General features: G+C 45.4%; 1 protein-coding gene across 2 annotated transcripts in view; it reads left to right on the forward strand.

Moving 5' to 3' along the window:
• The first annotated feature begins 13,840 nt into the window (after positions 1-13,840).
• Positions 13,841-16,310, forward strand: part of LOC115113453 (xylosyl- and glucuronyltransferase LARGE2s) — a 104,534-nt gene continuing 102,064 nt past the window's right edge. For both annotated transcript variants that reach the window (XM_029641118.2, XM_029641119.2), the window contains exon 1: positions 13,841-14,385. The gene's annotated coding sequence lies outside the window, so the exon portion shown is untranslated. The remainder of the gene's footprint in view (positions 14,386-16,310) is intronic.

The raw sequence follows: 16,310 nt of genomic DNA on the forward strand, positions 1-16,310 counted from the left end.
AATGGCTTCCAGAGATGCAACTTTGCTGGATTACATTAGTGGAAACAAAGACTCTTCTCAGGGTAGATCTGGCGGTTTTGACTCGAAGAACCAACTTTTTTTTTTACTGGGATGACAGGGCAGCTAAGGTGAACAGTTATTAGAGTGTGAGTGCCATACTCTTGTTCTGTAATACAAAGTCTGCAACAATAACAGAGGATGGACCTACTACAACTCCAATAACTATTCACTTCCTTAAGTAGGGGTGCAGCTCTAACTCTCTCGTGCTCTCTCTCTCTCTTTATCAGTGCCCGTATTCTTATCTGCTCCCATCCATTTCTCTACACTCATCCACCCTCCGGTTGATCTCCTCTCCCTATCCCCATTCAATCACCTCCATATCTTTTCTCCATTTTCCAATATCATCTATCCAATTTACCCCCCCACCCCTCTCACCATTTTATCCTCCTCTCTTTCTACATCGTTTTGCCATTACATGTGTGTGAGATGGGTCCTACTTGGGGTATAAAGATGCATCCGACTTCCCCTCTCAGTCCCTCTCTGCCCTTTCTACCCCCCCCCCCCTGCTTTCCCTTTCTGTCCCCTCCTTCCCTCTACCCACTCTTTCTTCATCTGTCTCCTTCCCTCTCCTCAGTTCCTCCCCTCCTCTGTCCCTCTCTCCCTACTGTTACCCCCCCTGTGCAGTATTGTCTTCTAGCGTCTGTGTGGAGTTTTATTGGAGGTAGATTGAAACGGGTGGAGCTGTAATGAGATGCCTCTTTACTGCAGGAGTATGAATCTCCATCTACCTCCATCTACCCATGGTTTTCTGAGGTCCAACATGCACATACACATGCACGCACCAGGGGCGAACCGTGACTGTTGGAGCTAGGCCCTCAGTTGCGTAAAAAGATCTGACCGTCATACACATAGATGCCTGTGTATACAGAGCATGACTTGAGACCTTTCTTTTGCAGACCTAATGTAGGAGAAGCAATTCTTTGATGACAGAGTCAAACGGTCCTGAGCCACGCCTCGGCTGCAAATATCGATAGCAGGAACCACGTCAGAAGAAAACTCGGTTGCGTCGTTTCCACGAAACATTTGCCAAAACAAACAGTCACTCATATAGAGGCGGAATAGATTCCACCACACAAGTACTCACATTGTTTCAAGACCACGGACAGTATATGCTGTCAGAGAGAAAAAAATGTTGTGCCGTATTCTCCAGCGTGCAACACTAAAAAAAACATGCACCACAAGACGAAATGTCATGTTCCCAGTACGTCCAATTGCAACGTCATTACCTTTGTTTCTACCACACAACCAGTGATCTACGGTTGAAATCATATTTTACACGTTGTATTCAAAATGATATGAACGAGAGAGCTGCAAAAGGCAAGCTCTAGATGGAAACAAGAAGTCATCATTATGATTATTATTTAAAAACGAAGTCCATTCTCCTGTCCTTCTTCATGAAATGGGCAATGACGGTTTCATATAGTGTGTCGTTTGATTTTAAAACCAAAATAGGTTTTGGGCCTGTCCAGTGGTGATCCTGGAATATGTCTTGATCCTTTTTAGTGCAGAAAATGTTTTTGTTTTTTTCTACTGATGCAGTGGACACTGGAATGGTCAAAACTAGACAGGTAAGCAGATTCAATTGGTGCATACTATCAATTAGTCTCTTCTGCTGGAGAAAGTGTGGCAGATCAGCTGGGCTCTTACTCTCGAAGTCAGACATTGAGTACATAACTGTGAGTTCTGTTTTAAACTGATCAAAGCTAGGGTCAAAGCTTTCCTCAACTTGAGAACGCAGCGCTTGGAAAGTTTGGCTTTCCCTATATATTGGGAACTTTTCTGGGTCAAGGAGGGCAAGGAACATGAGCCTTTCATGGTCATTGAACCTGTTCCTTAGCTGAGTGACAATGTTGTCGATGATCGCACTGTGTAGCTGTTGGTACTGCCCGCAAACTTCTCCTTGCGTGTGCGCTCCCTTGGAACTCACTCAGTGTCCTCGGAGATGGAATCTAATTTTAATTTCCCCCCTATCTGTGTTGTTGCAGAAGTCGTCCACCCTGGACAAGCAGAACTGCATGTCAAACTCCCTGTTCCGTAGTGTTCCAAACAGCACGTCGGGGTACGCAAATATGGAGTAGAACGCGGATAGCAGAAAGCAGAACTCAAAGCTCATCAGAGTCATCGGGATGGTCCGCTATGTATTCAAAGAGTTCAATGAGTTCTGCCTTTTTTTCATACACTGTGCAAACTAAGCGTGAGGAGAGGTTCCATCCTGTTGGCGCAACTCTGGGTAGTTTTCGCTGGCGCATTTCATCCAGCAGTTTTGTTCGTTTGACAGGTCTTGATTAAAAACAAGATGAGAGAAATAAATCTAGCTTTTTTTTTTGTTTACCAACACCTTGTGACATGACCAGATTAAGAGTGTGTGCATAGCAATGAATGAACAGAGCTTGCGGGATAGACTCTTTCACTTTGGTTTGTACTCTGTTTATACCAGGGGCCATGACTGCGGCCCCATCGTAACAGTTTGCCACAACTTTGGCCGTGCAGTCACACTCTTCTAAAAAAAAGCTGATAATTCAAGCAGCAACCACTTCTGCCAGTTTATTCTCAGTTACATCCTCAAGATTTGAAAAACCTTTCCTTCCCACCACCATCGGTAGTGTAACGCAACACATAAGACATCTGGGCTACATTGCTGATGTCTGTCGTCTCGATTACATTCGCGACTGGGTGTATCAGGTCGCTTTGGATTTTGCTGGAAGTGCCTGTGAACACCGTAGGCATAGCCAAATGGCAGTTTAACGTGCTGTCATACTCAGCCAAGAAACATTTGACCTATACTGTAGCCAATATAGCTGATATATATTTTTTAAAGGACTGAAGACAGAAAACAGATCAATTGGTTCCATTTCAACATATTTAACATATATAAATTAAATCACAAAAACTTTTCAAATGTTCAAATCAAAAGGCTATTGCACAGAAAAACGTGGACAGATGGGCACATCGCAAATTCAGAACCGCTGGACAGCAACATAATGAACTAAAGCACTGATCATTGGGAAGGAGTTAAGGCTTGATCCATACATTAAATAATGAAACAGGTAGCCTACAAAACCTAAACAGTCCATATGTTCAAAACAAAAAGCCTGATTAACATGACATCAATAACGCAGCCACATCCCGAGTCCCCGGTGCCGACACACTCAGAAATCAAATGAGGGTTTAATATTTCGTTTAAAAGGTCTGACTAAGGCCAAGAGAACAAGAAACACTTTTCAATTACAAAACAGAAATCCACTTTAGGTAAACACTCGTGATACTTTTAAGGAAAACAAAAACTACTTCGCCTATATTTGAACACCACCACAGAAGCTTTGCTATTCAGCAAATGTACAATTAAGTAGCTTTGTTTTGTTGTTTGGCTACTTGAAGAGATCGAGGGCCCATCACTCGCGGCCCATATCTTCCAATGCATTGTGGTAAAGTGTGCATCGAATTCTACTAGATGAAGTGCCGATATGAGTTTAACATCCTGTATTTAAACCCACATGCTATAAAACATTCTATCTTCGCATACTGAGAATGCGTCATGCGCAAAATTTGTTTTCCGCTATTCGTTTATTTTGGTTGCGCATCCCCATATCTAATTGATCAGCTGTTGTCAAAGCCGAAATTAGTATGACATACCGGGCATTGAAAATACACTAGACTTTCGAAATGTCGCATATTATTAAAAAAACATTTTCACATACTCAAATGGCGCACTATTTAGGACGCAAGTACGGGTATTTGGATACAAGCCAGTATCTATAGCCCTAGATTTTCCCTAAAGTTACGTGACCCCAAATCCCTCAACCCCTCCCCCTCACCCTTTTTCCAATCCCCCCACATCACCCCGTGCCACTTTTGCTGATTGTGTTGCGATGGGATGATTAGGCCCCCCTCCTCCAATGTCATGGTGTGGTTCGCTGGTTCACACGCACTGCCATCAAAGCATAAGGTCCTCTGACCGCGCTCCTCCTCCGCTTCTCTTTCTCTCGTTTCTCTCTCTATAAACAGCATCGCACTTACTTCGCACTTCTGGGCGCCAGTATGTGATGCATTATGGATGTGTGTCTGGCGTGGGATGTGTGTGTGACTAGTGTGTGTGACTAGCGTGTGTGAGAAAGAGCTCTTTGATCTGGAGAGCCTGTCTTAAAGTGTGGAGAACACACACACACCAGTGTTAAAGATGGCCATTAGAAGAGCCACTGTGCCACCTGGGGACTCATCAAATATTGACCATCTGTCTGGAATTGCGGCTCGAGTGGAACACACACTTCTCTCACACACACACAACACACAAACACAAACACATTCATACACACACACACCAGTCGAGTGTAGCGGAGGACACTATGAGGGTGCTTGCTGTTGGTGTAACACTAGGCCAGCTCAGCCTCCCTCCTTTGGGAACTCTGGAGCTCCCTCTCTCAATGTTCTTAATGCTTTGTATACTCAGTGTGTATATGGAAGGCATAAGTTTGTTGGTCATGGCAACAAAACGTTTGACAACCCCTGTTCGAGAATCAACTTTTCAAGTACCCTGTTGTCTTTTACTATACTCACACACACAGCGCGCGTACACGCACACAAACGCACGTACACAGATGCCTACTGTACACATACACACACACCAGTAGAGGCTGCTGAGGGGAGGACAGCTCATAATAATTTCTGGAACAGAGCAAATGGAATGGCATTAAAAGCATGGAAACCATGTGTTTGAAGTTGTTGATACCTCTTCACTTATTCCGCTCCAGCCATCACCACGTGCCTGTCCTCCCGAATGAAGATGCCACCAACCTCCTGTGACACTCTCGCAAAATGAACACAAAATGCACGCACACACAGAGCTACCTACACACACATGCACACACACACACACACACATATGGTCTATCATATAGACACATATGGTCTATCAGTATTTACACTCATGTTTGCTTATCCCGCCTCACCGTGAGTGTGTTTGCACATCCGTGTGAGTGTTTTAGTGTTTGTGTGTGTGCATGTATACGTGTGTGTGTGTGTTTCTGAAAGGGTGAGGGGACAGATTTTGGAGTTTAGAGGAGCAGAAGTTTAAGTGTCAGAGCACAAAGTGTCTTTGTATCTGTGCTGTTCTTGAGTGGACCTTCTCTCTGAATTATTTGTGATATTGTGACTGTGTTGTGCTTTCTCTACAAATGCAGTCTATAGGCTAAGCAATGTTTTTTATACAAAAATACTTGTTACATCACTATCTGTCTGCTTTCTGTTGCTGCAGTGTTTGTCTGAGACATACTCCAAAGCAGACACATTCAGATGCACGACACAAACACAGAGGGAACCGTTGTCTGCTATTTTTCTGTAGTTTTCTGTCATGTCGAATTTAGCATTAGTAAGTTATATCAATGTTTCAAGTTTTCAAGTTTACTTAAATTGCAAGCCCTGCCCAACAGTGCAGTATTTCATATAAAAATATTATAACTAAAAACATTTTTTTTTAAACAAGGAATATATAGAAGAATGTCAGTACCAGTACCAAATGTACAATGTTCAGGGATACTGGAGTATTTGCAGTATATATGTAGACAGATACTGTTTTAGGAGAAAGTTCATTTTTATTATTATTATTAACAGTGTGGGTGTGTGTGTGCATGCGTGTGTGTGCATGCGTGTGTGTGTGTGTGTAGGTCTTATTTATACTTTTCAGCCCCATGTAAAGAGGGCTGAAAAGTGACTGGTATCAGTAATATATAAATACTTCTGGTCATATACTAATGGTAATACAGTTGAAGTCGGAAGTTTACATACACCTAAGCCAAATACATTTAAATTCAGCTTTTCACAATTCCTGACATTTAATCCTTGTAAAAATTAATTGCCTTGGGTCAGTAAGGATCACCACTTTATTTTAAGAATGTAAAATGTCAGAATAATAGTAGAGTGATTTATTTAAACTTTTATTTCTTTCATCAAGTTCCCAGAGGGTCAGAAGTTCACATACACTCGATTAGTATTTGATAACGTTGCCTTCAAGTTGTTTAACTTGGGCCAAACGTTTCGGGTAGCCTTCCACAAGCTTCCCACGATAAGTTGGGTGAATTTTGGCCCATTCCTCCCGACAGAGCTTGCTCCTGACAGAGCAAGCTTTTTCAGTTCTGCCCACAAATGTTCTACAGGATTGAGGTCAGGGCTTTGTGATGGCCACTCCAATACCTTGACTTTGTTGTCCTTAAACTATTTTGCCACAACTTTGGAAGTATGCTTGGGGTAATTGTCCGTTTGGAAGACCCATTTGCGACCAAGCTTTAACTTCCTGACTGATGAGATGTTGCTTCAATATATCCACATAATTTTTCTTCCTCATGAAGCCATCTATTTTGTGAAGTGCACCAGTCCCACCTGCAGCAATGCACTTCCACAACATGATACTTCCACCCCCGTGCTTCACGGCTGGGATGGTATTCTTTGGCTTGCAAGCGTCCTCCTTTTTCCTCCAAACATAACGATGGTCATTATGGCCAAACAGTTCTATTTTTGTTTTATCAATCTATTTTTGTTGATCGTGATCGGATCTTCCTGGCCACCTCCGGTCGCATCCGCGCTTCGGTCTACAGGTTGTATAACTTTTTCATTACATTTCATTATAGTACAACGGTCTGATTTGTCTAATCTTAGCAATTTCTTCTTAGCTAGCTACATAGTCGTCGTTGTATCAAAGATAATTGCGTAATTATCGTATTTCGTCGTCTCCTATCTGCCCAACACGTTCACCGTCTACCGTAGCACTGTAGTAACTATCACACTCAACTGAACGACTTGATTAGTGTAGTGTTAGCTAGCTACATAGTTGTCTTTGCTGTCTTCGTATCCAAGATAATTGTGTAGTTTAGAGTGTGGAGTCTTAGAGTGATAATTGCGTTATTATCGTATTTCGTCGTCCTCCTATCTGCCTAGCAGCTAGCCAGCTAGCATACGTTCACCGGCTACCGTAGCACTGTAGTAACTATCACACTCAACTGAACGACTTGATTAGTGTAGTATTAGCTAGCTACATAGTTGTCTTTGCTGTCTTCGTATCCAAGATAATTGTGTAGTTTAGAGTGTGTAGTTTTAGAGTGATTATCTTAATTCACCGAGGTTAGCTAGCCTGCTATTTTGTCGTCCTTAACTAGTTGCTCCTACCCTCTACTTTTTTGAACATTTCGCGCAACATTTCAGCGCCCTGCTACTCATGCCAGGAATATAGTACGTTCATATGGTTAGAATGTGTGTATAGGAAACCCTCGGACGTTTTTAAAACTGGTTAAATCACGACTGTGGCTATTACATAACGTGCGTTACATCGGAAAGCGCAGGAAAACCTGATCACAGAAAATGGAAATAAATATCCTTGCGCCACTTCCAGCAATTGTTAACAGTGAGCCGAATTAGATAAGACCGAGCATTCAACTCCCACAGCATCCCCATGCAGTCGAGTATCTTGTGAATTTAATCCTCTTTGATTCTTGGTTGAACCGAAGAGGGGCACGACGTACCCTCCGGTCTCCGCCCAGATCATTCCGGAAGAGCTCTCTCCTGAAATTTTTTCCAAGACGACAGCAAATGAATGTACATCGCCTACGGATGATTTTTATCGCTTATTAACGTTTACTAATACCTAAAGTAGCATTACAAACGTATTTCGAAGTGTTTTGTGAAAGTTTATCGTCTACTTTTGAATTTTAAAAATGACGTTACGTTGTGAAATCGCTGTTTTTTTCGTTTATCACACAGTCTACATATAACGATATCTTGGCTTTATATGGCCCGATTTAATCGAAATAAAGACCCAATAGTGTTTATGGGACATCTAGGAGTGCCAACAAAGAAGATGGTGAAAGGTAATGACTGTTTTCTATTTTATTGTGCGGTTTGTGTAACGCCGAAATGCTAATTATTTTGTTTACGTCCCCTGCTGTGCTTTTCTGTTGTAGTGTATTGGTGCATGCTATCAGATAATAGCTTCTCATGCTGTCGCCGAAAAGCATTTTAAAAATCGGACTTGTTGCCTGGATTCACAACGAGTGTAGCTTTAATTTGATACCCTGCATGTGTATTTTAATGAACTTTTGAGTTTTAACTAATACTATTAGCATTTAGCGTAGCGCATTTGCATTTCCAGAGCTCTAGTTGGGACGCAAGCGTCCCAGGTAGAGGTAAGAGGTTAACGAGAGACACTCCTAGCTAGCCAATAGCCAGCCAACGCCTACTGAATAGAACTTTCGCATTCGGTCGATTCCGCTTCGCTCCACAGGTAGTATCACATTTTCATTTCATTTCATTACAGTCCCAACGGTGTGATTTGTTTGATCGTAGCTAGCTACATAGCTAGCTACATAGCCGTCTTTGTTTCAAAGATAATTGTGTAGTCTAGAGCGATTTTCTAGGTTAGCTAGCCAGCTATTGTCGTTCTCCTAACGCAACGTAACGTAACCAACACTGCTAGCTAGCCAGCTAGCTCCCGAAAAGCAGCATTGTAGAAACTTCACACTCAACGGTACGACTTGATTAGGGTAGTGTCAACAACGCAGCTAGCCTACCCCAGCAGTACTGTATCATTTTAATCATTTTAGTCAATTAGATTCTTGCTACGTAAGCTTAACTTTCTGAACATTCGAGACGTGTAGTCCACTTGTCATTCCAATCTCCTCTGCATTAGCGTAGCCTCTTCTCTAGCCTGTCAACTATGTGTCTGTCTATCCCTGTTCTCTCCTCTCTGCACAGACCATACAAACGCTCCACACCGCATGGCCGCGGCCACCCTAATCTGGTGGTCCCAGCGCACAACCCACGTGGAGTTCCAGGTCTCCGGTAGCCTCTGGAACTGCCGATCTGCGGCCAACAAGGCAGAGTTCATCTCAGCCTATGCCTCCCTCCAGTCCCTCGACTTCTTGGCACTGACGGAAACATGGATCACCACAGACAACACCGCTTACTCCTACTGCTCTCTCTTCGTCCGCCCACGTGCTCTCGCACACCCCGAGAGCTTCTGGTCAGCGGGTGGTGGCACCGGGATCCTCATCTCTCCCAAGTGGTCATTCTCTCTTTCTCCCCTTACCCATCTGTCTATCGCCTCCTTTGAATTCCATGCTGTCACAGTTACTAGCCCTTTCAAGCTTAACATCCTTATCATTTATCGCCCTCCAGGTTCCCTCGGAGAGTTCATCAATGAGCTTGATGCCTTGATAAGCTCCTTTCCTGAGGACGGCTCACCTCTCACAGTTCTGGGCGACTTTAACCTCCCCACGTCTACCTTTGACTCATTCCTCTCTGCCTCCTTCTTTCCACTCCTCTCCTCTTTGACCTCACCTCTCACCTTCCCCCTACTCACAAGGCAGGCAATACGCTCGACCTCATCTTTACTAGATGCTGTTCCTCCACTAACCTCATTGCAACTCCCCTCCAAGTCTCCGACCACTACCTTGTATCCTTTTCCCTCTCGCTCTCATCCAACACTTCCCACACTGCCCCTACTCGGATGGTATCGCGCCGTCCCAACCTTCGCTCTCTCTCCCCCGCTACTCTCTCCTCTTCCATCCTATCATCTCTTCCCTCTGCTCAAACCTTCTCCAACCTATCTCCTGATTCTGCCTCCTCAACCCTCCTCTCCTCCCTTTCTGCATCCTTTGACTCTCTATGTCCCCTATCCTCCAGGCCGGCTCGGTCCTCCCCTCCCGCTCCGTGGCTCGACGACTCATTGCGAGCTCACAGAACAGGGCTCCGGGCAGCCGAGCGGAAATGGAGGAAAACTCGCCTCCCTGCGGACCTGGCATCCTTTCACTCCCTCCTCTCTACATTTTCCTCTTCTGTCTCTGCTGCTAAAGCCACTTTCTACCACTCTAAATTCCAAGCATCTGCCTCTAACCCTAGGAAGCTCTTTGCCACCTTCTCCTCCCTCTGAATCCTCCTCCCCCTCCCCCCCTCCTCCCTTTCTGCAGATGACTTCGTCAACCATTTTGAAAAGAAGGTCGACGACATCCGATCCTCGTTTGCTAAGTCAAACGACACCGCTGGTTCTGCTCACACTGCCCTACCCTGTGCTCTGACCTCTTTCTCCCTCTCTCTCCAGATGACATCTCGCGTCTTGTGACGGCCGGCCGCCCAACAACCTGCCCGCTTGACCCTATCCCCTCCTCTCTTCTCCAGACCATCTCCGGTGACCTTCTCCCTTACCTCACCTCGCTCATCAACTCATCCCTGACCGCTGGCTACGTCCTCCTGTCTTCAAGAGAGCGAGAGTTGCACCCCTTCTGAAAAAAAACCTACACTCGATCCCTCCGATGTCAACAACTACAGACCAGTATCCCTTCTTTCTTTTCTCTCCAAAACTCTTGAACGTGCCGTCCTTGGCCAGCTCTCCCGCTATCTCTCTCAGAATGACCTTCTTGATCCAAATCAGTCAGGTTTCAAGACTAGTCATTCAACTGAGACTGCTCTTCTCTGTATCACGGAGGCGCTCCGCACTGCTAAAGCTAACTCTCTCTCCTCTGCTCTCATCCTTCTAGACCTATCGGCTGCCTTCGATACTGTGAACCATCAGATCCTCCTCTCCACCCTCTCCGAGTTGGGCATCTCCGGCGCGGCCCACGCTGGTTGCGTCCCTACCTGACAGGTCGCTCCTACCAGGTGGCGTGGCGAGAATCCGTCTCCTCACCACGTGCTCTCACCACTGGTGTCCCCCAGGGCTCTGTTCTAGGCCCTCTCCTATTCTCGCTATACACCAAGTCACTTGGCTCTGTCATAACCTCACATGGTCTCTCCTATCATTGCTATGCAGACGACACACAATTAATCTTCTCCTTTCCCCCTTCTGACGACCAGGTGGCGAATCGCATCTCTGCATGTCTGGCAGACATATCAGTGTGGATGACGGATCATCACCTCAAGCTGAACCTCGGCAAGACGGAGCTGCTCTTCCTCCCGGGAAGGACTGCCCGTTCCATGATCTCGCCATCACGGTTGACAACTCCATTGTGTCCTCGTCCCAGAGCGCTAAGAACCTTGGTGTGATCCTGGACAACACCCTGTCGTTCTCAAATAACATCAAGGCGGTGGCCCGTTCCTGTAGGTTCATGCTCTACAACATCCGCAGAGTACGACCCTGCCTCACACAGGAAGCGGCGCAGGTCCTAATCCAGGCACTTGTCATCTCCCGTCTGGATTACTGCAACTCGCTGTTGGCTGGGCTCCCTGCCTGTGCCATTAAACCCCTACAACTCATCCAGAACGCCGCAGCCCGTCTGGTGTTCAACCTTCCCAAGTTCTCTCACGTCACCCCGCTCCTCCGCTCTCTCCACTGGCTTCCAGTTGAAGCTCGCATCCGCTACAAGACCATGGTGCTTGCCTACGGAGCTGTGAGGGGAACGGCACCTCAGTACCTCCAGGCTCTGATCAGGCCCTACACCCAAACAAGGGCACTGCGTTCATCCACCTCTGGCCTGCTCGCCTCCCTACCACTGAGGAAGTACAGTTCCCGCTCAGCCCAGTCAAAACTGTTCGCTGCTCTGGCCCCCCAATGGTGGAACAAACTCCTCACGACGCCAGGACAGCGGAGTCAATCACCACCTTCCGGAGACACCTGAAACCCCACCTCTTTAAGGAATACCTAGGATAGGATAAAGTAATCCTTCTCCCCCTCCCTCCCCCCCCTTAAAAGACCTAGATGCACTATTGTAAAGTGGCTGTTCCACTGGATGTCATAAGGTGAAAGCACCAATTTGTAAGTCGCTCTGGATAAGAGCGTCTGCTAAATGACTTAAATGTAAATGTAAATGATTTATTGTTTTGTTAGTTATTTCATGTCTAGTTCCTTTATTAAAGAACATGAATAACCACCACGCTGCATTTTGGTCTGCTTCTCCTTCACCACAGGAAAACCCTTACACCATGTGCAGTTGCAAACCATAGTTTGGCTTTTTTTATGGTGGTTTTGGAGCAGTGGCTTCTTCAGGTTATGTCGATATAGGACTCGTTTTACTGTGGATATAGATACTTTGTACCTGTTTCCTCCAGCATCTTCACAAGGTCCTTTGCTGTTGTTCTGGGATTGATTTGCACTTTTCACACCAAAGTATGTTCATCTCTAGGAGACAGAATACGTCTCCTTCCTGAGCGGTATGGCGGCTGTGTGGTCCCATTTTGTTTATACTTGCGTACTATTGTTTGTACAGATGAACGTGGTACCTTCAGGTGTTTAGAAATTGCTCCCAAGGATGAACCAGACTTGTGGAGGTTCTTTTTGAGGTATTGGCTGATTTCTTTCGATTTTCCTATGATGTCAAGCAAAGAGGTACTGAGTTTGTAGGTAGGCCTTCACATACATCCACAGGTACACCTCCAATTGACTCAAATGATGTCAATTAGCCTTTCAGAAGCTTCTAAAGCCATGACATCATTTTCTGGAATTTTCCATGCTGTTTAAAGGCACTGTCAACTTGGTGTATGTAAACTTCTTACCCACTGGAATTGTGATATAGTGAATTATAATTGAAATAATCTGTCTGTAAACAATTGTTGGAAAAATGACTTGTCATGCACAAAGTAGATGTCCTAACCGACTTGCCAGAAGAAGGAAAGTGTGGAGTGGTTTAAAAACGAGTTTTAATGATTCCAACCGAAGTGTATGTAAACTTCCGACTTCAACTGTACATACATGTAAACAGGAGTAATAGGGACCAGTAGCAGGATACATAGATTGATACTAATGTTAATGGCAATCAATAAGGGGAATTATACTGGTAGTATTACATCTAATCAATAATCATTTTAGCTGCAGTTTAGGAGTGAGAGGGGGAGTGGGTGTACCTGTGTGTGTAGTGTCGGTAATGACTGTGTGAGTGAGTATGTGAGTATGTGTTTGCGCGTGTGAGGTAAGTGAGTGAGTGGTGTGTGTCTGAGTGGGTGAACAGGGAGTACAGGAAGTGGCTATGGGCACACATCCTGGGGTCGTGAGCTAAGGGCACTATGGGGTTGAACCCTGAGTTGTGGGGCGGCAGGGTAGCCTAGTGGTTAGAGCATTGGACTAGTAACCGCAAGGTTGCAAGTTCAAATCCCCGAGCTGACAAGGTACAAAATCTGTCGTTCTGCCCCTGAACAGGCAGTTAACCCACTGTTCCTAGGCCGTCATTGAAAATAAGAATTTTGACTTGCCTAGTAAAATAAAGGTAAAATATATATATTTTTAAAGTAGTCGATGAACAGCATCCTCACAGGTGTTCCCCTTTCTAGGTGGGAGAGGGCAGTGTGGAGTGCAATTGAGATTGTGTTGTCTGTGGAGTTGTTGGGGCGGTATGCAAATTAAGATTTTGGGAACAGGAAGGATGGTAGCCACCTTGAAATGTGAGGATTACCGACTGGGACAAGGAGAGGTTGAAAATGTCAGTTAAGACACCTGCCAGCGTGTGTCTGTGTGTGTCTGTGTCGTCTGTGTGTGTGTGTCGTCTGTGTGCGTGTGTGTGTCATCTGTGTGCGTGTGTGTGTGTCGTCTGTTTGCGTGTGTGTGCGTCTGTTTGCGTGTCTGTTTGCGTGTCTGTTTGTGTGTGTGTGCGTGTGAGTTAGTGAGTGTTTCGTGTGATTACTCCTAAGTGTTAACCTGTGCCAATGTCTGTATTGCCAGGGAGAGGGAGTGCCTGGGAGTGTGTGTATTTCAGTGTGTGGGTGGTTAGTGCTCTCCTATTGGCTGAAACCCGAGGGGGTGTATTTCAGGGCTGGGCCAGGACTTGTGGGGGAGGGGCCGTGCGTTGAGTCTTTCTCTTTGCAGGGTGCTCAGTCGAGAGCGGAGTGTGTGAGTGTGCACACAACAGAGAGAGCAGACGATAGAAAGAGGGAGCTGTTCTACTCTGGTTTTTATTCAGCTTATCCGTTTGTCTCCTCCTGACACCCAGGACTCATCTGGCTCTATCTAACCCAGCAGGGTGCTTTCTGTTGGTGTAACAGTAAACCAGCTCAGCCTCCCTCCTTTTGGGAACTCTGAAGCTCCCTCTCTTACCGTCGGTGTTTGCTCTCCATCGACTGGCTGATTTTTCTTAATTTGGAGTGTGTGAGAGTGTGTTTTACTCGGCAGGATTAGGCAGTCAGTATGCACTCTGGTACAAGCTGGTACGGTGGAGGGCGTTTCACTCGTAAGTGTGCGTCGTTGCCTTTCGCTCTGTGAGCCGCACTTGAGTCTCATACACTCGTCGGATCTAACGGAACGAGCACCCACTCTTCCCAAGGATTTGGGATATTTGTATAAAGGTTTATCCTTCCCTGAATTGTGGATACAGAGAGGGCTCCACCTTACAACTTCCCTGAGGAGTAACATCGTCTGAGCAGGTGAGAGAGGCGTACCACTGCTTTCACTGGTTATCCACATGGACTGAGGTGTGTGTTTTCGTGTGCCAGCTTTTAAATCTGTTCATGTTGTGGGTAGGGGCATCCATGGCGAGTTGCATGAACTAGAGTCTGGTTTAGAGGGAGCAGAGCTTATGTGCAGCTTTCTGCAGTAAACCATAAACCCGAACTGAATATGTTGACTAGTATTTTCCGCATGGATGTTTGTCCTTGTGGTTCGTGGGCAGATTCCATGTTTTGGTGCGTTTGTGTAGGTCAGTGTGCTTTTTTGGTAGTTTTCATATGTGGCCGTGTGTGTGTGTGTGTGTGTGTGTGTGTGTGAGAGTGAGATCAGGTACATGTGACTGGTCTGTGGGCTATAGCCGTGGAAAGGTTAGAGCTAAATTAACAACATTCTTCTCTGCTGAGCCACAGAGTATGGAGACCTCCCCCTTGCAATATCCCCTTATACCCCCATCTGTACACCCCTCACCCTGCACCCTCACCCCTTATCACATCTGCACCCTCCCCTCAGGCCCCCTGCTTGCACCCTCCATTAAGGCCCCATTCCCCCACCCCCATAACCCCTATCCCACTCCTGTACACCCCCCACACACACACACAACCTTTATTGCTTCCCCATCCTAGCACACACACACACACACACACACACACACACATCACTCTACCCCTGGGGTCTCGCTCAAACAGCTGTTACTTCCTCGACACTTTAAACACTTCGCTGGTCACAGGTGGAGGAATGGTTCCAAAAAAATCATAACATTCACCTAAAATGAACCCTACAAATAGCAGTGTTGGGCGATTTGGAAAGCCATAGTCAATACATAATAGTGGTAGGAAAGGTTTTCGTCCTTAGCTCACAATCTGGGGATACTATATGATTAGAAAGGTTCAAAATGTAAAACAAAACAGCACAATTAAAAGATATATGGCGCATCGGAACCAAACGAGGGTGGTCTATGGTGATGGGTAGGATGGGCTGAGAGTGGCTGAGGGGTGGGATTAAAGAGCTTATGGTTGTTAATGTATTATTGTTTTGTGATTGCTTTATGTACATGTACCATGTATGTAAAATATGTATGCTAAATGTGTATGTAATATCTAATATTTGTAAAATGTATGTATATGTAGCAGAAAAGCTGTAAAAAAAAAAAAAACTGTGTCCTCCGAAAGGGGGGTTTATAATAATAAACAAAAAAATACAAACTCTGCTGCTTTTCTGCTCCTCTCTCCTCCCTCCACTTCTCCTCTACCCTTCCTTTCTTTCCCTCCCTCCCTCACTCGTCTCCTCCTCCACTTCTTCTCTCCCATGCTCCTCTCCTCCCTTCATTCCTCATCTCCCCTGCTGCCATTTTACCATCTACCACTCCCTGGGCCACCGCTGCAACGAGCTCCTGTAAAACAGTAACCAGTGTGTGTGTGTGTGTGTGTGTGTGTCAGGATATGTTTTATGCCTTAGACCTTGTATCCTCTGGAGGAATGCTGTATTACTTCTCTCACTGGGTGCTTTACCTCCTCTCTCACTCACTCACTCACTCACTCACTCACTCACTCACTCACTCACTCACTCACTCACTCAATTTCACAAAAATTTTCAATTCAATGTAAGGGCTTTATTGGCATGGGACACATATGTTAACGTTGCCAAAGCAAGTGAAGTAGATAATAAACAAAATTGAACCAAGCAATGCAAATGAACAGTAAATATTAGACTCGCGAATGTTCCAAAAGAATGAAGACGTTACAAATGTCATATTATGTGCAAAATGTAATAGTTAAAGTACGAAAGGGAAAATAAATTAACGTACATATGGGTTGTATTTACAATGGTGTTTGTTCTTCTCTAGTTGCCCTTTTCTTGTGGCAACAGGTCACAAATCTTGCTGCTGTGATGGCACATTGTGGTG

Source organism: Oncorhynchus nerka, linkage group LG28 (assembly GCF_034236695.1).
Source record: "Oncorhynchus nerka isolate Pitt River linkage group LG28, Oner_Uvic_2.0, whole genome shotgun sequence".
Lineage (NCBI taxonomy): Eukaryota > Metazoa > Chordata > Actinopteri > Salmoniformes > Salmonidae > Oncorhynchus > Oncorhynchus nerka.